Here is a 27,908-nt window from a genome sequence, read left to right as displayed (position 1 = left end):
CCCTTCTGGGAAGCCCTCCAGCGGAACATGAGCACAACATGAGCAAAACAGCACTCACCCCACTTGGTATTCCTGGCAAGTGGTATTCGGAACCATACCATCTCCAACAATGCAGGTAAAATATAGCTATCATGGCTAAGAGCCACTGATAGCACACTCTCCAAGTGTCCCGATTTTCCAGGGACAATCCAGGAATTACAAAAGCCAGCCCGGTTTCTGATTTGATCCCGGAATGTTCCAGGTTTCTCTGTTTCCTTCCCTCCAGTCTTGGAGAAGAATTAAAAGTGCCGAGGAGATCAGGAATTCCCCCTGTCCTTTTCAGAAACGGGAGCCTTTGCTCTCTCTGTGGGTGGGTGCAAAAACAGAGTCCTGTTCACACTGAAAATAAAATACCTGCACCAAATGAAGGAAATGGCATACACTAGCATACGAAGCCCATCCTATAATTTTGGAGGAAAATGTAACCAATTGACTTCAAATTATTTCATTGCAATGCTTCAGCTGTCAGCCATTTTTTTGTTTATTCCTTTATTGTAAATGGAGCCTTATACTGCCTACTCAGAAGTAAATCCCACTGTATTCCATGGAGCTTACTCCCAGGTAACTGGGTGAATGCTGTGCAGCCTTACACTGCAATCCTAAGCATTTTTACTTGGAAGTAAGTCCACTAAGTTAATCCCTTCCCTCACTTTTTTTTTACAACAATCCTGTGAGGTAGGTTCGGAGGAGAGGTTGTAATTGGCTACAGGTGACCAATGTAGGTATGCAGAAGAACATCCCTATTTTCACTGGAGAAATGTTGGAGAGTATGTGGTACAGTCGTACCTTGGATCCCGAACGCCTTGGCTCCCGAACAAATCAGCTCCTTAACGATCGAAACCCGGAAGTGAGTGTTCTGGTTTTTGAACGATTTTCGGAATCTGAACGTCCGGTGTGGCTTCTGCAGCTTCTGGCTGGCTGCAGGAGCTTCCTGCAGCAGCTTCCTGCAGCCAATCATAAGCTGTGCTTGGTTTTGGAAGTCAAATGGACTTCCGGAACGGATTCCGTATGACTTCCAAGGTACGACTGTAGTCTCATTTCTTTCATTTATGACTCACTTCCCAGGAAACATCCTGAATCCGTTAACAATGAAGCACACTGAACACATCAATAAAAGCATCAACTATAAAAATGTATATAAAAACAAGCTCAAATTCAATGCCAACTTTGATAAGAATCTCCACTTAATATGTCTAATCCTCTGTGGGCTGTCTAACGGAAAGAGGAAACCTAGAAATAGATCTGGATATAGAAAGAAGGTGGAAATAAGAACTGACTAAGAGTGCCATTTTTTATACAGGAAGAAGAAGAAGAAGAAGAAGAAGAAGAAGAAGAAGAAGAAGAAGAAGAAGAAGAAGAAGAAGAAGAAGAAGACATCACCTTGCCGACAAAGGTCCGTATAGTTAAAGCTATGGTTTTCCCAGTAGTGATGTATGGAAGTGAGAGCTGGACCATAAAGAAGGCTGATCGCCGAAGAATTGATGCTTTTGAATTCTGGTGCTGGAGGAGACTCTTGAGAGTCCCATGGACTGCAAGGAGATCAAACCGGTCCATTCTGAAGGAAATCAGCCCTGAGTGCTCACTGGAAGGACAGATCCTGAAGCTGAGGCTCCAATACTTTGGCCACCTCATGAGAAGAGAAGACTCCCTGGAAAAGACCCTGATGTTGGGAAAGATGGAGGGCACAAGGAGAAGGGGACAACAACAACAACAACAAAGAGCGCCATTGCATCAAACCAAAGAACAGAAGATGTGCCTTCTGTATCAGGCCAGTGGCCCATTTATTCCAGCATCCTGTTCTCACAGTGGCCAACCAGGTGCCTCTTTTGGGAAACCTGCAAACAGGACCACCCTTGTACGTCCCAGCAGATGGCCTTCAGAAGCATTACAGAGCATGGAAGCAGAACATCGCCATCATGGCTAATAGCCATTGATAGCATTATCCTCCCTGACTTTGCTCATACCTTTTTTAAAAAACCATCCAAGTTGGTGGCCATCCCAACATATAATCATAGTTGGAAGGGACCCCGAGGGCCATCTAGTTCAACCCCCTACAATGCAGGAATCTCAAGTCAAGCATCTGTGACAGATGGCCATCCAACTTCTCATCCGAGTCCATTCCGCTTTCGAACAGCTGCCAGAAAGTTCTTTGTGATGCTTCGTCAGACTCTCCTGTCTTGTAACTTGAATCCACTGGTCTGGGTCCTGCCCTAGAGAGCTGGGGGAAACAAGCTTGTGCCATCTTCCACATGACAGCCCATCAGATATTTTAAGATGGCTACCATATCTTCTCTCAATCTCCTGTTCTCCAGGTTAAACATACCCAGCTCTTTCAACCATCCCTGATAAGGCTTGGTTTCCAGAGCCTTGACCGTTTTGGTTGCCCTCCTCTACACATGTTACAGCTTGTCAACATCCTTCTTCAATTGTGGTGCCCAGAACTGGAGACAAGACTCCATATGTGGTCTGACCAAGCAAAACATCTTGTGGTAGCAGATTCCATAGGTAAACTATGTAAAGGTAAAAGACTCCTAGATGGTTAAGTCCAGTCGAAGGTGACACCATGGGGTTGTGGTGCTCATCTCGCTTTCAGTCCAAGGGAGCCAGTGTTTGTCCACAGAGAGCTTTTCGGGTCATGTGGCCAGCAGGACTAAATCGCTTCTGGCACAACAGAAACCAGAGAACACAAAAACACCACTTATCTTCCCACCACAGTGGTACCTATTTATCTACTTGCACTGGCATGCTTTCGAACTGCTAGGTAGGCAGGAGCTGGGACAGAGCAATGGGAGTTCACCCCATCACGGGGATTCGAACTGCTGATCTACTGATGGGCAAGCCCAAGAGGCTCAGTGGTGTAGACCACAGCGCCACTCACATCCGGTGAACTATGTGCTGAGTGAAGAAGTACTGAAGAAGAACGTAAGAAGAGCCTGTAGCTAGATCAGGCCAATGGCCTATCTAGTCCAGCCCCCTGTTCTCTCAGTGGCCGACCTGATGCCTCTGGGAAGCCCCACAAACATCTCATGAATGATACAATGCTCTCCTACTTGTACCGTCAGCAATCAGTATTCAGAGGCAGACTGCCGTACACAGCAGAGGTAGTGCATAGCCATCATGGCTTGCAGTGACTGATAGCCTGATCATCAATGTGTCTAAACCCCCTTCTAAAGCCATACAAGTTGAAGGCCATGACTACATCTTCTAGGAGCAGATTCCATAGCATAACTTAGCACTCTATTAAGAAGTCCCTTTCATCTGTCTTGAATTTCCCATCATTCGGCTTCAGTCAATGGCCCCTGGTTCTAGTATTCATTGATAGCCGGTGTGGTATATTGGTTGGAGTGTCGGACGAGGACCTGGGAGTGACCAGGGTTCAAATCCTCACTTGGCCATGAAGCCAACATGACCTTGCAAGCCAGCCATTGCCTCTCAGCCTAACCTACCTCACAGGGTTGTCATGCGGATTAAATGAGGAAGAAGAGAACCATGTACAGAACCTCAAACTCCTTGGAGAAAATGGTGGGATATCAAGGAAACAAGCAAACAAACAAGAGGGAGGGAGGGAGAAGGGGGGAAAACATGACTCCATCCACTTTCTGCACAAGAAAGGTCAGGCTCCAGCCGAGAATTAAGTGGGCGTAAGCTTGCTCAAACCAACGGGTTTGGAAGTGCCTTGGATCGTGGCCCAAGTGTGAATGAGGGAGAGAGGAGGCAGAACTGCGGTGAAAGGAGGAATAAAAAGGGAAATCAATTTTGTAGCGAATGTATTATGCAGGAGTGCCATGCCTTTTGCCTTCTGGCATGGCTTAATATCCATAAATCAAAGAGGAAGGAACTCTTTTTAATGTAGGATATGGAGGCCGGTCCTTAGAAAATTGCTCAAGGAGTATTAATAAGGAGAACAAGCTCGGAACGGCTCCAAATGAATTGGCTCCGGACACCAGGGGATTCTGTGAATGTTCCATTGTAAGCTAAAATACCCTTTGATTGCAAGGAAATTTACAGGGTAGGATGGATTTAATCCCAGGGAACCCAGGACTGAGAGACAAAGATCCTAGCCGAGGCTGGCTTCTGAACTTGTGAGTATGAATCCTCCTACTTCTCTGTAGACCCAAAGTCCTCTTGGCCTCATAACCAACTCCCTGCCTGCTTCTTATGCTTTGATCACCCTCCCTGAACATCTAAGTAGCACCACCTCAATCTCTCTCCCTCCCTTCAAAGCTTCTTTAAAAAATTCATCCAAAGTGTAAGCACCCACTACAAAATGTTGCAGTGGGGAGTGCTTCTGGTCAGTTTTCCTGCCAGCCAGCCAGCCAGCCATTCCCTTTTTCAAGATACTCCATTCCCTTCCACCTCCCCTTTAATTTTCCATTCTCCCACTCACCCACCAACACATGTTCAGAATTCGGTGGCCACTGAGCATGCACAGGCCTCATTGGGCTGTTGGAGTCCCCACTCTTTAAATATTTTTCTACTTCTGCCAGCCTTGAGGTTTGCTCAAATGCACTGAGGTTTGCCCAAACAATTTCCCTCGTTTTTTCCCCTCACGACAATCCTGTGTGGCAGGTTACACTGAGAGAGAATGCCTGTCCCAAGATTGCCCAGTGAGGTAGGAATTTGAACCCAGTTCTCACAGGTTCTAGCCTAACAGCTCCACCATGCTGGGAGGTAGGTGCCCTCTGAGCCTGGCATTTTCCCAAGCCTGGTCCACCCCCCGTCTCCCCTGAGTTGCCTTCCTCTAAGTCCACCCCTGCTCATGTTTCCCCATGCTGATATTTTGATCGTGTGCTGATTTATTTGAGTTTGATTGATTAATCAGTTAAACAGATGATTAATCAACCGCAGGACCATTAATCACCAATTGACAGCGCTATTATAATTCTTTGTGGCTGCTATAGAAAAATGAAATATTTAAGATCGAATTATGCCAAAACGGCTTTTCAGTCCACTTCACTTTGAGAGTAGCTTAATGGGTAGAGTTTTCGTTCTAAAGTTTCTGGTTTTGCTTTTTGAAAATGTCAGAGATTTAATAATGTTGTCAGCCCTGGTTGGAGGATGTTCTGAAGTTTGTCAGGGCCTCAGATGCTCCTTCCACTCCTCCCAGCTGCACAGGGATGTAATTTTACATCACCGGGCTTCATCCATTAAAATCCTCGTGCATATTCAAGGAGCCAGAGCAGGCCTCTTTGCAGCTGTCAGACTGGGTGCAGACGTGCTTCGGACCCCCTCCTCCCCAAATAAAAGCAACTTGAAAACAACCCTTATTGGAAGCAGCCATTTAAAAACAACTTAGACCTTTGGGATCCCGTAAACATGGATTAGCTGGAAGGCTTCCAACAACCTCCCTCCCGCTTCCCTGTTCTTTTCGTTTTCCCCAATATTTCAAGCTGAAATTTGAACTAGAGGATATTTCTGCACAGCTCTGTAGATTTACAAGAGAATTTCAACGAGTTCTGTGTTTTAGATCAAAGTAGCCAAGCCGGAGGCTGGCAAAAGGAGGACACAGATGGAAGGTGGCTTGATGGCTAATAGGCTGAGTGGAATTAATAAGAAAGTCCTGGGTTCAAATTTCAAGCTCCATAGGCAAGGTGCAGTTCTCAGGGCCTCAGTTTCCCCAATCTGTGATATGGGAATAAAAAGACGACTGACCGACCTTGCATGGATTAGAAGATGATGCATAGGACAAGCTCTGAGTCCAGATATTTCAGGGTCACCACCCTTTACAGTTTCTGGAAGATGACAGTCCCCTCACCCCTCATTCCAGAGAAATATAATTCAATGGGTTTCTTCCAAGGAAGGCACTGAATTGCACAAAGCATTTAAAGCAGGGGTCAGCAAACTTTTTCAACAGGGGGCCAGTCCACTGTCTCTCAGACCTTGTGGGGGGCTGGACTATATATTTTTTTTGGGGGGGATGAACAAATTCCTATGCCCCACAAATAACCCAGAGATGCATTTTAAATAAAAGGACACATTCTACTCATGTAAAAACACGCTGATTCCCGACTGTCCGCGGGCTGGATTTAGGTAGCAATTGGGCCGGATCCGGCCCCCGGGCCTTAGTTTGCCTACGCATGATTTAAAGCTTGGCCACAGTACATTATGCATTGGATATTTCAAGATTGGATTACTGCAATGCACTATTTGTGGGGCTTCCCTTGATCTGGAAGCTGCAGTTAGTGCAGGATGCTGCAGCACAATTGCTGACAGCCATGAGGCCTTCTCAGCAGATTTGCACTGATTGCTGATATGCTACTGAGCGCAGTTCAAGGCGTCACTATTTGTATATAAAGCAATGAGCAAGCAGACCACTTTACCTACGAGATTGCCTTGCCCCAGATCCGCCCACTCGACTTCTGTGATCTGTAGAACTGGCATTGATACAGGGGCCACAAAATACCCATGCTGCATTTCTAAGAACTGAATATTTTAGTGTGGCCGCAAATACACTTTGGAACTCCCTGCCTATTGAGTTCAAACAGGTGCCTTCACTGTACTCTTTTTCCGGCACCTGCTAAAAACATTTTTGTTTCGACAAGCCAACCCAGGTATCTAGAATGTTGATGTGATTTCACAGAACCACAGAATTGTAGCTGGAAGGGACCCCGAGGGTCATCCAGTCCAACCCCCTAGGCGTGCCATACGCCAGGAAAATCCCGGACATGTCCTGACATGGTGTCAGAGGGGAATTTCCCTGAACTGGCAAAATGTCAGGGAAAACATAGATGGAAAAAGCAGCAGGGGAAAAAACCCAATTCTGGTGGTTTTCTTTAAAAAAGCGAAACAACTTTGCAGGTGTCAGGAATTTTACTTTTTGAAATATGGCAACCCTATGTAAACCACTTTTAGGGTTTGTAGTTTTGGTGATCAGGAGTGTGCGAATCTTATGAAATATAGAAACTACAGACACACTTAAAAATAATAATAATAGCCATCACGGTTTTGTAACCAGGCTGCTCCAGTGCCTTTGGGGCCGTGAGTTGTGCCTCACCGGGTGGATTTTGAGCAGGCAAGGAGATCAAGCAAACCCAGGGCCAGAGAGGGATTCCTGGCACTTAATGCACAGAGAGGAGGACAAATGACCTCCCTGCCCCTTCCCTTGCGAAAGTCTGAAATAATGAAATTATATGCCTTAACCTCAGCGCCAGGCCAAGAGGCAAGAGATTCGCAGCACCAAGAGCTGGAAGGAAACAGATCCAACAATATTCTCCACTCAGATAGTTAATATCTTATCTTCCCTGCTTGTTACAGACCAGAATCCGATGTAACTGTCACAGGGAGAGCACAATTTATTCTGCCTTTCCTTCGGAGCGTGTGTTATCGCCCCATGCTGATAGTTGACAGGCAATAGGAAATGGGCTTTCTCTCTCCCCCCCATCCCTCTGCTTTGTGCAGCGAGATGGAAGTTGGCTAGCTGTGGCTCAAGGTCTAGATGTGAAGGTTGTTGTCAGATGGGGAATGGAGGCCTGGGCTCCGCAGGGGTGAAAGGAGGCTTTGAGGGAACAATCCCTTCTTCTCCGCTCTCCTTAGGTGCTCTCAGACATTATCAACTGCGAAGTATTAAGCCTTGATTAACATCCGTCCAGAAGAGCAGTTTTGAAACTCACCCCCACCCCCCGGCAATAGCAGCTCACCTTGGAACTTAAAAAATAATAATAATTCTGTAAAATGCTAAAGAAGCTCAGGTAAAGGTAAAGGTAAAGGTACCCCTGCCCGTACGGGCCAGTCTTGACAGACTCTGGGGTTGTGCGCCCATCTCACTTAAGAGGCCAGAGGCCAGCGCTGTCCGGAGACACTTCTGGGTCACGTGGCCAGCGTGACATCGCTGCTCTGGCGAGCCAGAGCCGCACACGGAAACGCCGTTTCGCTTCCCGCTGGTAAGCGGTCCCTATTTATCTACTTGCACCCGGAGGTGCTTTCGAACTGCTAGGTTGGCAGGCACTGGGACCGAGCAGCGGGAGCGCACCCCGCCGCAGGGATTCGAACCGCCGACATTTCGATCGGCAAGTCCTAGGCGCTGAGGCTTTAACCCACAGCGCCACCTGCGCTCAAGACTGATGCAAAAGCTCAAGACTGGTGCAAAAGATTATTTAGTTGTTGCTTTTCCATCCCACAGAGCTCAAGCTCCCCATTCCTCACAACAATCCTGCGAGGTAGGTTGGGCTGACAGGCAGTGACTGGTCACCCTCTTTTGGTGATCCATTTTCAGGTGGCAAAACTAAGAGGGGGGAGTATTGGAGTGATTTGGGGAAGCAGGGGGGAAATGGGGGTGACCATTCTACCAAAGATCTTCAGAAGGTATACATTGTGCCCCCCCCTTATCAGCACAACAACCCTGTGGTCAGGTGCAGAGAGGCTTGCTGGTGCAACAGGGTAATAATAATAATAATAATAATAATAATAATAATAATAATAATAGATTATTTCGGGGGGCCACTAGGGGGCGCATCGGAAGATGGCTGCCAATAACATTTCTCCGACCCACACGAGGTAATTTGGAGGCTATGATGGGAGTAATTAGCCTCCCTACCCCCCCCCAGGATGGTGGGGGGGGGCTGCCTTGCCTGCTGTGCCCTATACCACCCCCGAATTTGTGGGGATGGGGGCACTAGGCACAAAGCCCTCCTGTGGGATTCCGGTGCTCCTGGACGCCGTCCCTGATCCGCGCCACTAGCTGCAAGAACTTCAAAAGAAACAATTTGGATGAAGGAATGCACATATCTCAAGGAAGAAGGGGGAGTAAAGACTGTTAACAGAAGATATCTCTGATAAAATAAGACGAGCCGGAGGAACAAGAGAAATCATGAGAAGATACGCCAAGACTCGGTATGGCAAATGACTGATGGGGGAGGGGAAAAAAAAAACTTTCCTTTCTTTCCTTATGTGATTAAACAAGAATCCCCTCCCCTCACGAGTCAGAAATGTCGTTTTAAGGACTTAAGCTGTGGATTTAAGGCTGTGTGGAGATAAACTTTCGAACCAAAGCATGTTTTAAGAAGAGCGTGGAATGTATAAGAGCTTTGGAATGACGCAGTTAAAAATGCCGTCACCATATTGGGAAGTTCTGTCGGAGGACTTAAGTCTGAGAGGAGAAATAGAGAAATAGAGCTGTTTTTATATTGTGGGTGAAACTCCTCAGTGGGACTTAAGAACAACAGTTTTGCGAGATTAATGATGGAAAGAGCGATGTTATCTATGAAGGCGATGATATATGGAAACCATCTCGATTTGCGGATTGGAAGAACAGAAAAATTCACACAGGATTATTATTGGTGTTTATCGGCTTAAGGAGACTATCAGAAGAGATCATAAAGAAAAAAGAGAAAATATATGAACAAGATGTGATGTGGAAACAGCAAGATAAGACTGGATAGAATTATGAACTCTGTTTGGATTGATTTGGACTGATTTGGACATTAACGCAGTAGCAAGAAGATGATCAGAATCCCCCTTCGGATCTTGAAATATGGGTCCCCCCAACAAAATTTAAATTTCGGCTTTGTAATTCAGAATTTATGTGATGTGATTTAATTTGATTTGATTGGCCGGTTAATAAAAATTATTTTAAAAATAATAATAATAATTAATTATTTCCCCATCTGGCTGGGTTTCCCCAGCCACTCTGGGCGGCTTCCAACAAAATATTAAAATACAATAGTCTGTTAAACATTAAAAGCTTCCCTAAACAGGGCTGCCTTCAGATGTCTTCTAAAAGTCGTTTAGGGTGTGTCGTTTTAGCAGGTGAAACTGAATTTTCGTAAACTGCTTTGTGATTGGTCAGCATTTATCTTGGTAAGTCTATGTTTGTACATAAACTGCTTTTGGAAAACCAAATAATTTTAATTTTACCTTCTGAAAATGTCAGGTAATATCATATCACATCATATCATATCATATCATATCATATCATATCATATCATATCATATCATATCATATCATATCATCATATCATATCATCATATCATATCATATCATATCATATCATAATATCACCCCAAGTAACTTGGCAACCATTTCCCACGATTTCTGTGCCATTTTACACACACTTTATTCACCAAGCAAAACTAAATTATATTAATTTAACCAATATTAAATCTTTTGAATTCCCATGTCGTTTTACAACTTTTAACCATCAACCCTCCATCCCAGGGAACTCTGGGAAATGTGGCTCTGTGAGGGGAATAGAGGTCTCTGCACAACTCTGCACAACCTTAACAAGCTACACTTCCCAGAATTCTTTGGGGCAAGCCGTGGCTGTTTAATGCGGTATCATAGCACTTTAACTCTCTGCTGCGAATGTGGCCTCTGTCTGGTTCCTTTGTACAAAAAGGGCAATGAACCCTGGGATTTTCTTAATCGTATTTAGCTAATTTCTAATAAAATAAGGAGGGGAGTAACGGAGAAGCCAGAAATCTCCCTGACCTCTTCCCTTCAGGATCATCTCCTCTCCAGCTCCCTTTCCATCGTCCTCCTGCCTTGCGCTGCTTTCTGCCAATCACCGCCCGGGTTCTCCGTCTTGCCACTGCCTCTATTCCCTGGGCCGCCTCCCTCCATACACGCTGACCCACTTTAACTGTCAGATTTACAGCCGAGCAGTTCACTGGCGGGGAGAAGATGGATTCGCAGAATAAATTTTACAGAGCAAGGGGAGCCAGCCGTAGAGGAATGAGCTGAAACGGTGCGCACTTGTGTCTGAGAGAGAGAGGCACATATGCACACACACACACAGAGAGAAGGAGCATGACATCAGAAGAGAACAAGGAAGCAATAGAGGCTGGGAGACGAAGGGGACATGCAGCTGTCGAGATGCACGGGTAATGGGCAAAAGAGACAAGGAAAGCAGACTTGGAGAGCATCACTCAGAAAGAAGGAAGGAGGGGAAAATCTTATCTGCGCAGTGATGCCTGCAGCTTCAGGGGAGACAAGCAATTGATGGAGGAATGGGTTTTCTCTTTCGGCGGAAACAGGAAGATACAGTGGTACCTCAGGTTAAGTACTTAATTCGTTCTGGAGGTCCGTATTTAACATGAAACTGTTCTTAACCTGAAGCACCACTTTAGCTAATGGGGCCTCCCGCTGCCGCCGTGCCGCCGGAGCATGATTTCTGTTCTCATCCTGAAGCAAAGTTCTTAACCTGAAGCATTATTTCTGGGTTAGCAGAGTCTGTAACCTGAAGCGTATGTAACCTGAAGCGTATGTAACCCGAGGTACCACTGTAGAAAGTTGGCCCATCTAGCTCAGCAGTGCCAACACTGACTGGCAGCAGCTCTCCAGGGTTTCAGACAAGGGTTTTCCCCAGCCCTAACACAGAAAAAGCCACTGGGGACTGGACCCTTCTGTCTGCAAAGCAAATCCTCCACCACAAGGGATATCGGAAGGCATCCATTTCCATTCTAAACCATGTTCATCGCAAGGCGTGCTGCTTCCATTCTGCTGCAGTTTGGCTTCCGACAAAAACCTTATTGGTCCCGCCGTCCACTGTGGCAGAATATTATGCAATCGCTTATGCAATTAATGACACGCTTGCCGGTACATTATTCCACGCCGTTCATTTTGATGCAAAGGACACAGAATGGGGAAATAAAACCATAATCAATTTCGTGTTGTTTGCGGACAGAAAGCAACGGTGAATAATGGTCATAGCATCTGGATTGATTTCCGTTCCAGACATGGGGTGAAGAAGCGAACACGTACAATGTCCACTCCCATTTCTGTTGGAATTCTCCAGTATACCTATCTGCTGCTCACTCCCCTCATGGGTTTTCTGAGCTCTTCGAAGTACGGATATCTCCAGGAAAGTTTGAGAGCCAATATAGTATAATGGTCAGAGCATCAGATCAGGACCTGGGAGACCAGGATTCAAATTCCCACTCAGCCATGGAGCTCACTGGGTAACCATTCACTGTTTCTCGACCTGGCCTACCTCACAGGGTTGTTCTGAGGACAACATGAGGAGCAGGAGAACTATTATGCTACCCTGAGCTCCTTGGAGGAATGGTGGAAGGTAAATACAGTAGTACCTTGGCTCCCGAACGCCGCAAACCTGGAAGTGATTGTTCCGGTTTGCGAACGTTCTTTTGGAACCCAAATGTCTGACGGGGCTTCCTCAGCTTCTGATCAGCTGCAAGAGCTTCCTACAGCTGATCAGAAGCCGTGATTTTGTTTTTGAATGTTTTGGAAGTCGGATGGACTTCCAGAACGGATTCCATTTGACTTTCAAGGTTTGATTGTAAATAAATTGAAATGAGACGAAATATTCAAGCAGATCTACCATGCGTAATTCGCACAGGTTGCAGGATTGAGATTCTCTTGGACCACATTTTGGGTTGTATAGGCAAAACATTTCACTTTCCCTTTTATTGTGGAGTACCTAATCGCTCATCCAAAGTGGATGTGGGTGGGTGTGGATGTTAGGCTGCACAAAAAAGGCTTTTCATCTCATGTTCACATATCAATTGGTCATTGCTCAATCCATGGATCCAAGGTCAAGCTGACGGGGCTTGAGGTCTCTAAGCCAGGGATCAGCAAACTTACCATGCCTCGGGCTGGTGTCTCCACTGCCGATCGTGTGGCGGAGCGCATGCCCATACATGTGTGCACACGCTACTTCCGGTGCACTTCTGGGTCAGAGGAGCACCAGAAATAGCTTGTGCACGGGCCTCCTCCGACCTGGATGTGCACCGGAAATAATGCTTGCGCATGTGCACAAGCAATTTCCGGTGCTCTTCCGACCTGGAAGTGGGCAGCTGCGCAGCGCAGTGCCGGCAAGAACGGGCGGTGGCAGTGGGTGGCGGGGGTCGCCGTGAGCCGGATAAACGAGTCCCTCGGGCCTTATCCGGCCCGTGGGCCTTAGTTTGGGGACCCCTGCTCTAAGCCTTGGGAAGAGGCCAGCCAGCCAACCCTCTCTCCCTGCCCTCTTCATTTCCCTTGGCAAAAAGCACCTGCCGAGTGTTTTGCTATCAACTTCGCCAGAGTTTGCTCCTGTGGTCCAGTCCCGGTAAACAACAACAACATCTCCTGGCCCCAGAAGCAGTCTCTTCTCCACTGGATGGACCCTGTAAGATGTGCCTGGGGAACTTTTATTAGCTCAAGGGCTAGCTGCAATCTCCATAGCTGTCAACGTTTCCCGTTTTTAAAGGGAAATTCCTTTATTCCAAATAGGATTCCTCGCAAGAAAAGGGAAAAGTTGACAGCGATGTGCAATCTCCTATGGGCAACCTTGGTGTGTATGTGTTTGTGTACCTGCCTGTTTGCTTGCCTGCCTGTGGTGGGTGGGGCCAGAGGCAAAAATGGGTGGGGCAATGAATATGACCCCAAGCCTGTGTACATGGATATCATAGAATTGTAGCGTTGGAAGGGACCCTCAGGATCATCTAGTCTACCCCCCTGCAGTGCAGGAATATGCAGCTGTCCCATACGGGGGATTGAGCCTGCAACCTTGGCGTTATCAGCATCACGCTCTACCCAACTGAGCTATCCAGGCAGAGGGCTAAATTCCAGTCACACAAAAGTCAAGAGATTTCTACATGCACACAGCAAAGTCTCCAACCTCCATCCAGGCCAGAAGGAAGCATGATCACAGTTCACAGAGACAGATTTAAGCCCTGAGGCGTGTTCAGAAGGAGGGGAGAGGCGTGGCCTGGGGAGACAATCAGAGAGGGCCAGTGGGAGAGATCTGGAGGGCCGTATTCAGCCTGCAAGCTGGAGTTTCTTCATCCCTGCACAGTAGTGTAAGACAAGTCCAGAGTACTCATAAGCCAGGAATACTTAAGGCAGTGTTCTTCAAACTTGGGTTCCCAGTTGTTCTTGGACTACAATGCCCATCATCCACAGCCAGACGAGCCAGATGTCAGGGATGATGGGTTTTGTAGTCCTACAGCATAAGGGGACCCAGTAGCACTGATTTAAGGGATTCTGCCACCCTAGGTCAATGGGAAATCTAGTGCACCATCCGAATAATAATAATAATAATAATAATAATAATAATAATAATAATAATTTTATTGCAGCTCTCACAGTGGCTAACCAGATACCTGTGAGAAACCCTTAAACAGGATCTGAGCACAAGAGCAACTTTCCCTGATTGTGGTTTCCAGCTACTGATATTCAGGAGCATTGCTGACCCTGCATATGGAGCCATTGATAGCTTCTCTTCCATGAGAATGAAATGCTGTTTCTTAGACATTGGTTTAGATGCTTAGTGCCTGAATGGTGTTCCAGGGAAGCCACACACTGGGGAGAGAATCATAGAATTTTAAAGTTGGAAGGGACCACCAGCGGCGTAGCATGGGTTGTCAGCACCCGGGGCAAGGCAAGTAATTTCACCCCTAACCCGGGGCAAGGCAAGTAATTTGCGCCCCCTAACCCGGGGCAAGGCAAGTAATTTGCGCCCCTAACCCCTAACCTGCCGCTGCTGCCAGCTTCTTCTTGCTGCTGCCTGGGCTGGGGTATTTACGGTAAGGTAGCCACGGTGGCGGCGGCGGGTCCGTGTCAGGTGATCTGAGGCGAGTTGCCGCTGGCGCTGCCGCCCAAACGACGCCGCTTGCCCAGAGGAGGAGAAGGGCAGAGAGGCGAGGAAAATGCAGCATGGCCCAGCAGCTGCAGCAGCAGCAGCAGCGGCGGGGCTGTGAGGAGGGGCTGCCTGGCACGCCCTCCGCGGCCCTGAATCGCGGGGACCGCGGCGAGCGCTGAGAGTCGCTGCCTGCCGGACGCCTTCAGCCCGGACGCGCGCACAGCTCGTCGGTTCCGCGAGACATGGGGCTCTGCTACAGCCTGCGCCCGAGGCTCTTCGGCGACTCCGTAGGCGGTGAACGCCCCCCCCAGATGTTGCGCCCAGTGCGGCCGGCCCCCCTGCACCCCCCATGCTATGCCACTGGGGACCACATGGTTCATCTAGTCCAACCCCCAGCAGTGCCGGGGTCTTTTTGCTCCAGGTGACCCTAAAACCAACACAAGTTGTATGGGATGAACTGGGGTGGGGGGAATCCATCCCGATGACAGATGCCTGGCCTCCCTCGCAGGGCTGTTGTTGTGAGGCCAGGCTCTTTGGAAGAGGAGCAGAACTATGAGTGCAATAAACCCACTTCATCCACGAGCCGCTTTGCAAGTCTGGTCACATCAGCTTCGGCATGCAAATGGGGAATCGCGCTGGCTGAGCCACAGTCAAAAACAAACCGAGGTTCTCAAAGGTGCCAAATATGAAAGAGATGAATGAGATGAGAGGATTTGAGAATGCAAATGCTCGCAGAGTGAAAACACCCCATTAGGATCTATGAACAGAGAGCAGAGGAGACTTTGCCAGTGATCTAATTTGCACAGCAAGTGTACAGCGACACTATATTTAAATCTTAAAGATGAGCAGAGGGTGGTTTTTTCCCCACCCCCACTCCCCTTAATTAAATGGATGTGAATTTAAATGGGTTTTGTTTGTAAGCGGCTAGGATGCAGGTCTCAGCTGCTGGGTCAACGCCTGAGCTAAGGGGTGCAATTGCACCAGAAGCTCCACAACCATCTTACGGAGGAGGAGGGGGGAAGAACGGGCAGGAGAGACCCGCTCAGAACCCGCCACTGTTTGTTTCAACATCAAGTTAAAACAATTTTAATGGCAGGCAGCTTGGGACCCTCCTGCCGCTGCTTAGTCTGCAGCCAGCCCATCAAATAAAGTGCAGATTGAATTATAATAATATAGTAGGAGATCACTTTATTTGATGGGTTGAATCCGGACTAAGTAAGCGACGCTTCCGGAATCAGGGTTGTTGTCCCACCGATTTCATTTTGAACTAAGTGCATCTAATGTAGTCTGGATTTATACCTGTTTATATTTCGCTACCTTGTAGATCAGGGGGTGGGGAATCTCAGCCCGATGGCTGAGTGCAGTGCCGGATTTACATATAAGCTAAACAAGCTATAGCTTAGGGCCCCACTCTCTTGGGGGCCCCAAAAAAATTTAAAGGGGAAAAAATAAGATAAAAAAACAAATAAAATAAAACCTACATACAGTTAGAGCTTAATAATTATTTCACTATTAATACACTTCTTCTTAATTGTATTTCACTATTAATATACACAACACACATGCAAGCAAACTTCTTAATTGTATTTCAGTTCAACAATTACTTTGATAAAATACATATTTTGTTATGTGCTAATGGCTTTCGATACCTGTTAGGTCCATAAATTACCATATAGCATATATTCAACACACAAAAACAGCGACAATTTGTTGTTGACAAAGGACAGCTGGACATAGAAAGGGCCCCATTACCTTCAGTAGCTTAGGGCCACATCAAACCTAAATCCGGCCCTGGCTGAATGCAGCACAAAGGCCATGTTATGTGGCCCTCAAGACCCCACCCCCAGGCCCTCACAACCCTCAAATTTCTACCCCTGGCTGGAATGCCTCCTTGAACTGGAATCATGGCTCTTTCCCTCCTGGAGGGATGTGATAGTGTTCTGGTGCGTGTGGAGAGTCTTCTGGCCTTTGTGCAGCTGAAATATCACCTACTGTAGTCATGCTTAGGGTTGCCAAGTCGACAGCATCCCAGACCCTGAGACTTCAGGGCTCACACCTAAGACTTAGGGGTGGAGCCTGATGATGTAATGGGTGGACCCTGGTGATGTCATTAAGCACGACACGTTAAGCATTATCTGCGGCGGCTGGGAGCATGTCATTCAAATAAAAAACCCACAAAGTCTGTTGCATGTTGCTGGTTGGAAATCAAGATGGAAACCTTCGCTAAAGCGGGAGCTCCCAGGTGCAGTTGATTTGAGGGGACGATTCCTTCTCACATGTTTAGGGAGGCTGGATAGGGAATATCCCACGGAGGACCTTAGTGTCTTCAAACAAAAGCATCTTGGAGGTCCCGGGCCACAGGGAGGTTAGGCTGGCCTCAACCAGAGCCAGGGCTTTTTCAGCTGTGGCTCCAATCTGGTGGAATGCTCTGTCCCAAGAGACTAGGGCCCTGCGGGACTTGACATCTTTCTGCAAGGCCTGCAAGACAGAGCTGTTCCGCCAGGCCTTTGGCCAAGGCACAGCCTGACCCCCTCCTTTGGCAATCCTCACAGAACTCTAGCCCAATGGTTGCCATTAATCTGATTTGAATTAATTTTATAATGAAATGATTTTAGAATGTTGTATTTACTTTATTGTTGTTAGCCGCTCTGAGCCCGGCTTTGGCTGGGGAGGGCGGGATATAAATAAAATGTTATTATTGTTATTAATATTCAGGATAGCCTACTGCAGCGGTTGTCAACCTGTGGATTCCCCAGATGTTGTTGGACTACAACTCCCATCATCCCTGAGCTCTGGCCTTGCTAGCTAGGGGTGATGGGAGTTGTAGTTCAACAACATCTTGGGACCCACAGGTTGAAAAAGGCTGGCCTGCTGGCTTCGGAAGGCTTCCAGCGCTCACCACTGGGCAAGCACCTCCTGAGCAGAGGCAGATTTAGGGCTGTGCAACCGGTTCCCACACACTAGGCGCTGAACCGAGGGGGGCGCTGCAACTATGACACACAGTGCATGTGCAGCATGGAAAGCAGGAGGGTGCTAAAATTTGGCTCTGCACAGGGGCGCTGCTGAAATCTGAAAGACCAAAGTCTGCCCCTTTCATGAGAAATCTATTGTACGAAGAGGAGAGCCTAGGCTGGTGGTTTTCAATGAGGACATCCCTGGAGAGTTCGTGCTATAATTTGCAGGCAGTTCCTGCCAGGCTGAAGCTTGCAGGCTGCGTGCGCAGTCTCTTCAGTAAAATCTGTTGTATTAGAGGCACTCTCGCCCACCTGGAGATTTAAGCTCTCCCTCTGCCCCCCTGGAGGAGGTCAGGCAAACCCAGGGACTTCAGCCCTGGAGGTCTGCCAATCCTAGCCTGATGCACAAACTGCAGCTTCCAGGCCAGCCACAAGGAAAGATGGACACAGAGGGCCCTGCATCGATCCTACTTTGGCGTTGCCAACGGCGGTGGTCAAGCCGTGCGCTTTTGCGAACCTTCGCAAAATTCATCTGTTGGGATTCCCACGTTGAACACTTTGGGGATATTGGCTGCAACAGGGTTGCTCTCCCTAGTGAGGTGTAAGGGAGTGTTTGCTGGTAGGTGGCAGGATTAAAGTGTTATTCCTTGTAAGCTGTAATCTAAAAGAGCTCACTCTGACTCTCTCGGGCAACCCAGGGTCAGGTGGCTGAGGATCGTGGGAGGAGAATCAGGTCACTAGATATTATGAGGCAGGAGCAAAGGAGTGCTGTTCCTGCCAGAGAGCAGAGGAGTTAGCAGCTAAATTGCAGAAAATGTGCAAATGTTTGCGAGTGTGTGTGTGTGTGTGTTCATTTTCTCTAATTAATTTCAAGACTGCCCTCCTTAATGAATGGTAGCAGGGCAGCTGACTCACAGAAAACCGATATGAAATGTACAATGCTCCTAACACTTCTGTGCTTTTTTCCCTGATTCACGTTTGACTGACAGACTCTTGGTAGAGAAAACTGTTATTTTCATAAATACGTTGGAGGGTGAGATGCACTTTGTTTTGAAGCGCTTCCGCTCGGATTGTGATTCTCCCACCTGGAAGACTGAGCGGAAACAAGGCAACAAAAACCCCTTTGTTGAAATGCGGCTCTTATCTCGGGGAAAATGCTAAACAAATTAAAACCCTGCACCCCGGCAATTTTATTTGAGAGCCACCAAAAACAAAAAGAGGATTTCTGACCCCAGCCGAAATCACGTTCATTTGCATAATTTATCCAGTTTGCATAATTTATTCTCCATTTTATTTTACAAGTTGCATAATTTATGATCAGTGGCGTAGCGGTAAATTCCCTTTCCCCCTCTCCTCTCCCACGCAATCGGCTGCGATGTGCTCTAGGTGCCTTCCACAGACTTCTCTCTTAGGCATCTCTCTCCTGTTAATTTCTAGATTGTATTGATCAGGAGTGTTTTGATTTCGGAATTTTTATTCACACTCCGCATTTTCATTTTATTTGCATCCCAGCCTTGTGATTTTATGGCTCTTCCCTTTGCAAAACCACTTACAGATCACCCATAGTCCATAGGCAGATTCAATAAATGTTGAAGCCCCCTAATTTTGAAGTCAGCAAGAGTCCTCTGATTTTTTAGGAACAGCATGACAGCAATCCTATGCAAAGCCATCTGGGAATAAAGCCCTATTTGATGCCAGAGATGATTGCTTCTGACTGCATTAGGTAAAACACATTGAGCTTTAACAAAGATCTTCGGCTGGCTGAAACCTTGAGCTTTTAATCAGAAATGCAAACAATACTGCAAAGAAATGTTGCAGTTTAAATTCCTAGTGTGAACAAGGAAGCCCATCAAAGGAAACCGAGAGTTCGTCCATACTTCTGCTTGGCCTCTGCCTAGAAATTTAATTTAATTAATCATGATTATAATAGAAAGTATGGGTATAGTGCTTTTTAGGCATGGGTCCGAGTGGTTTTTCATTTGTCCTGCCACTTTCCCCAAGAAAACTTGTTTATTGCTGAATCGGAACAAACATCAATCCGTAGGAACATCGATGGATGTTTGATCTGATTCAGCAGTAAAGAGCGGGTTTTCCTGGGGGGGAAGTGGCAAGTGTGGGGTGTGATATGTAAGTAGCACTCAAGTACAACATTCCTTTTTTTATTAAATATTAATGGGGTTTTATAACAAATAAAGATGCAAATCTCATTCATCAAGATATATACAAATGTTCTGCCTCTCGTCCTTCGGACTTCCCTCAACTCCCCCTCTACTGAGTTATTTGGTTTTGTTTATTGTATCCTGCTTTGTATCAAAGTAAATTCCTTTATCATTCTCTAAAATGTCTGTTACTCAAGTACAACGTTCCTTGTTTTCCTAGTGTGGACATGTGGGGGAATGTTTGGTCCAGCCAGTCAAAAACTTCCTGTTTCTTCCTGGGCTGGGACATACTTCCTTTGCATGTGACTAGAGGTGGGCGTGACCTTACCTGTCCAGGTAACAAAAGGGACAAGGCACGCAGCCCTCTCTCTCTTTTTGACTTCCTTCGCCATTGGAGCAGCTTTTAGCTAGAGATGCTCTGTTGACTTCCATCCAACAGAGGACACTGGGATTATCCCCATATGGGATAGCTCCACATGTATATATTTTGTAACTAAGTCTGCCTTCAGGGATCCATCTGTGAACTGATGTGAGTAAACTACTTTTATATACTTTACACAAGATTGTGGTGTACTTATTCTTTTAAGAGGGATATAAGTGAACTTACCAGGAACCCGATAGTGAGAGGCTTACACAAGCCTGCAACCAGCTACCCGCTGTGTGTTTAAAAGGGGAATGTGAAACTCTGCTAAGTAAAGGCACTTGCTAGCGCAAGTTAGGAAGGATATTAATAAACAATATATCCTCTCCTGCCTCCCTGAACATTCCCACAGCAAGAGAAGCGGAAATGTGGAAGAGTGCTGAAAGGTCAGGAGTTGAACCCGGGATTTTACTCACAGACTACCTGGGCTTCATTCAGTACTGAGCTGTTGCCAGGGCTGATCTGCAAGAGACAAGTCAAGGAGTCTGAGCTGAGACAAGCCCACCAAAGACTGGGAGGTTGTTGCTGCTCAACAAAGTCCCAGCCTTTCACAGCTGTGGACCTCCAAAGAAGCTGAATGCTAGCAGATTCAGGGCACACTAAGTGCATCTTCACACAGTGCATAGTTGAACTACGGAACTCCTTGCCACAGGGGGCAGTCGTGGCCACCAACTTGCCATTTAAAGAGGCTTACACAGATTCCTGGAGGAAATGGCTAATCAGCAACTCCCAGGCATGGCGGCTATGGATGCCACTGGATGGGAACTGGTAGGGAGAGTTGCTGTTGATCTCAGGTCCTGCATATGGGCTTCCCACAGGCATCTTGCCCACAGGCAAGAACAGGATGGGCCACTGGCCTGATCCAACAGGGCTCGTCTTACATTGTTTCTGTCCAGGAGGGCCCAGTGGTCAGCCAAGGTGGGCAAGGCCAGACCAGAGCATGGGAACGCATCACTGCCAGGAAGGTGCCCAACTGAGTTTCAGGGAGCTCATCGCTCAGGGCAGCTGCACAAAGACGTTTCCCTGCTCTAACCCCCGGCAGCTCTGACCATGATGGTCCTTCTCCTCTGCCAGGCCTGCTGCCCTTACTAAGCCTCCAAGCAAGCTGATATCTGCCTTCCCATTAGTTCTCTTGGAAACATACCCAGTTATTTAAACAAGCAAAGAAAATACTGCACATCATAACAGCATAACCACAGCTGTTGTGTTACTGAGTGACTGTTTTGCAACCCTGCACTGGCTACATTCACAGCTGGACTTGGGGAGGGTAGTTTAGAGACTCGCTTCCTCTGTCTCTGTGAATGCTTTGAAAGGGATAACAGTCTAAGAACCCTGCAGGAATTGTTTGCTAATTAGCTAACTTCGCTCCCCCGGTTCTGTTTATTTTTAGTCTCAAGTGCATTTCTGGGCAGGTCAGAGGCACTTCCATTGTTCCAGAAAAGCAGCAAAAGAGAAACTTCTGGCTTACAATTTGCATTCTGGGCCCAAAATATGTGAATACTTTTTATAGGGAGATGCATGTTTGCTTGGCGTCAGGTGTGAACCAGAGATTTTTGGGTGTCAGCAAGGCTGGAAAACCCAAAGCGCTTGTCCCCTTCCCCATGCACGTCGACCGACTCAATCTTCCCCGACCCTTCAGTGACCTTCAGATGATGTTGGACATCAGCTGCTATCAGTTCCAGCCAGCATGGACCAACGATCAGAACTGATGCAGGTTATGGTCCAAAACATTGACAGAGGATCAAGTTGGGGAAGCCTGTCAATGGATTTGTCTTAGAGCACCTTCAGAAGTTCTTTCTTGGGTGAAACTGCGTGGGAAATTTCAAGGGTTTCCAATGAGACTCTGGGAATTTCTCACTGAGGTTCTGCGTGTCTCTGGCACAGGAAAAAGGGGGAATGGCAGCATGGTTATCGCTTTGTCTTGTTAAGTTTGCATGAAGCCGAGACACAGGCAGGAATTAGGTGCGTCCCAAAGGTGTGTTTTGACACACTGGTGCAACAGGGGAAATACCGTATTTTTTTGCTCTATAAGACTCACTTTTTCCCTCCTAAAAAGTAAGGGGAAAGGTGTGTGCGTCTTATGGAGCGAATGCAGGCTGCACAGCTATCCCAGAAGCCAGAACAGCGAGAGGGATTGCTGCTTTCACTGCGCAGCAATCCCTCTTGCTGTTCTGGCTTCTGAGATTCAGAATATTTTTTTTTTCTTGTTTTCCTCCTCCAAAAACTAGGTGCGTCTTGTGGTCTGGTGCGTCTTATAGAGCGAAAAATATGGTAAATGCATCCTCAACTCTACTCCTTGCTTTGTGCCTCTGCAGAATGCTGGTTCAGAATGGCAGCGAAGAAGCTGCCTTGTCATAAACTGTGAACAGGAAGCACAGATGTCACAAATCCCCTTTTGAAGAGGCACGTCTGCTCTCCATCTTATGCTGGAGTAGCTTTAAATCCAGTGTTGAGTAGAAAGTCATGTCTTCTTGATGTTATGATTAAAAAAAAAAAAATGTTCCGATCTCTTTCGTTATGAATTATTTGCCTGCTGGCTAACTAGCACATTGTTGTTGTTGTTGTTGTTTAGTCGTTTAGTCGTGTCCGACTCTTCGTGACCCCATGGACCAGAGAACGCCAGGCACTCCTGTCCTCCACTGCCCCCCGCAGCTTGGTCAGACTCATGCTGGTAACCTCGAAAACACTATCCAACCATCTCGTCCTCTGTCGCCCCCTTCTCCTTGTGCCCTCCATCTTTCCCAACATCAGGGTCTTCTCCAGGGAGTCTTCTCTTCTCATGAGGTGGCCAAAGTATTGGAGCCTCAGCTTCAGGATCTGTCCTTCCAGTGAGCACTCAGGGCTGATTTCCTTCAGAATGGAGAGGTTTGATCTTCTTGCAGTCCATGGGACTCTCAAGAGTCTCCTCCAGCACCATAATTCAAAAGCATCAATTCTTCGGCGATCAGCCTTCTTTATGGTCCAGCTCTCACTTCCATACATCACTACTGGGAAAACCATAGCTTTAACTATACGGACCTTTGTTGGCAAGGTGATGTCTCTACTTCTCAAGATGCTGTCTAGGCCTGTCATTGCCCTTCTCCCAAGAAGCAGGCGTCTTTTAATTTCGTGGCTGCTGTCACCATCTGCAGTGATCATGGAGCCCAAGAAAGTAAAATCTCTCACTGCCTCCATTTCTTCCCCTTCTATTTGCCAGGAGGTGATGGGACCAGTAGCCATGATCTTCGTTTTTTTGATGTTGAGCTTCAGACCATATTTTGCACTCTCCTCTTTCACCCTCAATAAAAGGTTCTTTAATTCCTCCTCACTTTCTGCCATCAAGGTTGTGTCATCTGCATATCTGAGGTTGTTGATATTTCTTCCGGCAATCTTAATTCCGGCTAGGTATTCATCCAGCCCAGCCTTTCGCATGATGAATTCTGCATATAAGTTAAATAAGCAGGGAGACAAAATGCAGCCTTGTCGTACTCCTTTCCCAATTTTGAACCAGTCAGTTGTTCCATATCCAGTTCTAACTGTAGCTTCTTGTCCCACATAGAGATTTCTCAGGAGATAGATGAGGTGATCAGGCACTCCCATTTCTTTAAGAACTTGCCATAGTTTGCCATGGTCGACACAGTCAAAGGCTTTTGCATAGTCAATGAAGCAGAAGTAAATGTCTTTCTGGAACTCTCTAGCTTTCTCCATAATCCAGCGCATGTTTGCAATTTGGTCTCTGGTTCCTCTGCCTCTTCTAAATCCAGCTTGCACTTCTGGGAGTTCTCGGTCCACATATTGCTTGAGCCTTCCTTGTAGAATTTTAAGCATAACCTTGCTAGCGTGAGAAATTAGTGCAATTGTGCGGTAGTTGGAGCGTTCTTTGGCACTGCCCTTCTTTGGGATTGGGATGTAGACTGATCTTCTCCAATCTTCTGGCCACTGCTGAGTTTTCCAAACTTGCTGGCATATTGAGTGTAGCACCTTAACAGCATCATCTTTTAAAATTTTAAATAGTTCAGCTGGAATACCATCACTTCCACTGGCCTTGTTATTTGCAGTGCTTTCTAAGGCCCATTTGACTTCACTCTCCAGGATGTCTGGCTCAAGGTCAGCAACCACACTACCTGGGGTATATGAGACATCCGTTTCTTTCTGGTATAATTCCTCTGTGTATTCTTGCCACCTCTTCTTGATGTCTTCTGCTTCTGTTAGGTCCTTTCCACTTTTGTCCTTTATTATAGAAATCTTTGTACGAAATGTTCCTTTCATATCTCCAATTTTCTTGAACAGATCTCTGGTTCTTCCCATTCTATTGCTTTCCTCTATTTCTTTGCATTGCTTGTTTAAGAAGGTCTTCTTGTCTTTCCTTGCTATTCTTTGGAAATCTGCATTCAATTTCCTGTATGTTTCACGATCTCCCTTGCATTTTGCTTGCCTTCTCTCCCCCGCTATTTGTAAGGCCTCATTGGACAGCCACTTTGCTTTCTTGCATTTCCTTTTCATTGGGATGGTTTTCGTTGCTGCCTCCTGTATAATGTTACGAGCCTCCATCCATAGTTCTTCAGGCACTCTGTCCACCAAATCTAAATCCTTAAACCTGTTCCTCACTTCCACTGTGTATTCATAAGGGATTTGACTTAGATTGTATCTTACCGGCCCAGTGGTTTTTCCTACTTTCTTCAGTTTAAGCTTGAATTTTGCTATAAGAAGCTGATGATCTGAGCCACAGTCAGCTCCAGGTCTTGTTTTTGCTGACTGTATAGAGCTTCTCCATCTTTGGCTGCAGAGAATATAATCAATCTGATTTCGATGCTGCCCATCTGGTGATGTCCATGTGTAGAGTCGTCTCTTGTGTTGTTGGAAAAGCGTGTTTGTGATGACCAGCTTGTTCTCTTGACAGAACTCTATTAGCCTTTGCCCTGCTTCGTTTTGATCTCCAAGGCCAAACTTGCCAGTTGTTCCTTTTATCTCTTGACTCCCTACTTTAGCATTCCAATCCCCTATAATGAGAAGAACATCCTTCTTTGGTGTCACTTCTATAAGGTGTTGTAAGTCTTCATAGAATTGGTCAATTTCAGTTTCTTCAGCACCAGTAGTTGGTGCATAAACTTGGATTACTGTGATGTTAAAAGGTCTGCCTTGGATTCGTATCGAGATCATTCTATCATTTTTGAGATTGCATCCCAGTACAGCTTTTGCCACTCTTTTGTTGACTATGAGGGCCACTCCATTTCTTTTACGGGTTTCTTGCCCACAGTAGTAGATATGATGGTCATCCGAACTGAATTCACCCATTCCCGTCCATTTTAGTTCACTGGTGCCCAGGATGTCAATATTTATTCTTGCCATCTCATTTTTGACCACCTCCAACTTACCCATGTTCATGGTTCTTACATTTCAGGTTCCTATGCAATATTTTTCTTTACAGCATTGGACTTTCCTTTCGCTTCCAGGCATATCCGCAACTGAGCGTCCTTTCGGCTTTGGCCCAGCCACTTCATCAGCTCTGGATCTACTTGTACTTGCCCTCCGCTCTTCCCCAGTAGCATGTTGGATGCCTTCCGACCTGAGGGGCTCATCTTCCAGCATCATAACTTTTATATGCCTGTTGTAGCACATTAGGTCACATTTAAACCATCCATTTGCATATCGAGGTTGGCTAAAACAGGCATGGTTCCCACCCACCTCCCAGTCCACCTGTGTGGATTTTTCGGCCCACGGCTCATCAGCATCCCTCTGCCATGCAATGAACTCCCTGCCAAACCTGTCTGTGTCACCTGGGGCCCAACCTGAGGCTCTTCTGCCCGCAAACCAAGAACGTTCGCCAGTGAGCCACGGCAACATCAGGGATTCTGGGGCTTCAAATTAAGACGATGGAGATGAGAGGCCAGGACTTAACTCAGTGGGCTATCTGGGACCGCATAATAGGCAATACGATTCAATCCCGGTCATGCCCAGGCCAAATCTGGCTGTTTGGCAAGCCCTCTCTTCTCCCTCAGCCAGAATGCAAATCTCTTCACGTTGCCAAGTTAAATAGGCTGTGTACTGGGCTAATGGTCAGCATGCAACCTTCTGTTTCTCCCCATCTCATGCTAAATAATGACAAGCTGTTCTCATCCAATTACTTCCCCGCTGCATCCAGATGATAGAGGAGCAAAGGTCCACCGAGAGCATCAAGAGTACAGATGCTCTTGACCAGCGTCCAGTTCTGGAGGCAGCAACTCCTCAGTGAAGAAAGGTTGCGGAGCCTGGGACTTTTTAGTTCAGAGGAAGAGGCGCTGCAACAGAAAGTTACCAAATCATGCTTGGCACAGAAGAAGCCCTTCTTTGTCTGTCGTCACTCTAGAAATCTTGGCCGTCCAATGAAGCTGACATTTAGGAGATTCAAGAGGAAGGAATTCTTCATGCAATGCATAAACTATGGAACTCACTGCTGCAGGAAGCAGTCATGGCCACCAACTTGGATGGTGTTATAAGAATTTTAAGGTCTTAGATATGTAATAAATGTTCATAAATGTACCAAGCAAACACGTACATAAATATATAAACCACATGTCTGAAGCAGCACAGGAAAACAGCCATGAAACCATTTTGGCTCCCAAACTGACCAAATGTTTTCTCTGCAAAGTCAAAGGAAAATGGAAAAGCCTCCCCATTGTCTTTTCCTTCACAAATCCTGTCTTAAGGGCACATTTAAGATATGAATAGGGTGTGAGCCTGTGACCTGAGTCAGGAACTAAGTATTTATCATTACAAAAGACTGGCCAGGCTCCCCAGGCAATCCAATCAAGTAAGCATTAACAGGTAACCAGCCAGACAGGAGGTAAACAACACACTCAGGTTTCTGGCAAACCATGCACTCAGATTTCTGTTGTAGACTACCCCTTTCTGTGATGTAGGTATGATGTGTCGGGGGTGGTCTTGAGCTACACCCCTTCTGTGATGTATGTATGATGTTTCTGGGCGGTGGTCTTGGACTCCAGGGCAATTTAAAATGTCTATATAAGGGTGGGCACACCTGGGTCCTCCTCCTCCTTCTCCTGCGTGTGAAGGGGGCACCCAGTTGCAACAGATCAATAAAGATCAGGCTTACTAGCTGCTTTGCTTCTCAATATTCTCTGGTCGGCCTCTGTTATTTTTCTCCGACCGATGGAGAACCTGCAAAGGACTCTACAAGGGCTCTTGTTTCCCCCATAAGGGAATAAGGGCAGATTTTCATTTATTACAATGGCTTTAGAAAAGGACTGGAAAACTTCATGGAGGAGAGAGCTATGCTCAGATCCTGCTTGCTGGTCTCCTGCATGTTGGCCACTGTGAGATCAGGAAGCTGGACAAGATGAGCCATTGGCCTGATCCAGAAGACTCTTCTTATGTCCTTATGGTGGACAGAGGAGCATGACAGAGAAAGGCATGCCCACTTCTCAGAGATAAACATGAGCAAAACAACCTTGTAATTACTGGTCCCTTCTTTCGGGCAAGAGTAGTTCTGTGCATTTGGCCCTGGAGAAGTCTTAGCCCTCTCCTGCTTGAAAGAGATGTTCCTGCTGCAAGAACTGGTCAGAAAGGGACAATAGCCAAGGATGAACCATATTGCATTAAGATCCGCTTTGGATATCATCTGTAGGTGCAGAACCTATGGCTGGCTTTTTCATGCCTTTTTGGAAAACTGAAAGCAGGCACACACCCTGTGCGGATCAGGGCCACAGCTTTGGGTGAGGAAGGGATGACACCTTTCCCCCAGAAGTGCTGTACAAAGCAGCTATTTGCCCTATGGAGGAAATCTTTGCCAAGCTAGCTGAGCAGATTCCACAGCTGACCTGCCTTCTCTTGCAATAACTTG

At 46.7% G+C, this 27,908-nt stretch overlaps 1 protein-coding gene across 5 annotated transcripts in view; it reads right to left on the bottom strand.

Moving 5' to 3' along the window:
* Nucleotides 1-27,908, bottom strand: part of ELFN1 (extracellular leucine rich repeat and fibronectin type III domain containing 1) — a 267,561-nt gene that overhangs the window by 59,407 nt on the left and 180,246 nt on the right. The window contains exon 1 of one of the 5 annotated variants that reach the window (XM_079953773.1): nucleotides 10,466-10,679. The exons of the other annotated variants lie outside the window; for them this stretch is intronic. The gene's annotated coding sequence lies outside the window, so the exon portion shown is untranslated. Of the gene's footprint in view, nucleotides 1-10,465; nucleotides 10,680-27,908 lie in introns of those variants that run through there. 5 annotated transcript variants of the gene reach the window in all.

Source organism: Podarcis cretensis (genome assembly GCF_951804945.1).
Source record: "Podarcis cretensis genome assembly, chromosome: 14".
In the NCBI taxonomy this organism is placed as follows: Eukaryota; Metazoa; Chordata; class Lepidosauria; order Squamata; family Lacertidae; genus Podarcis; species Podarcis cretensis.
This window is presented reverse-complemented; position numbering and strand designations above follow the sequence as displayed.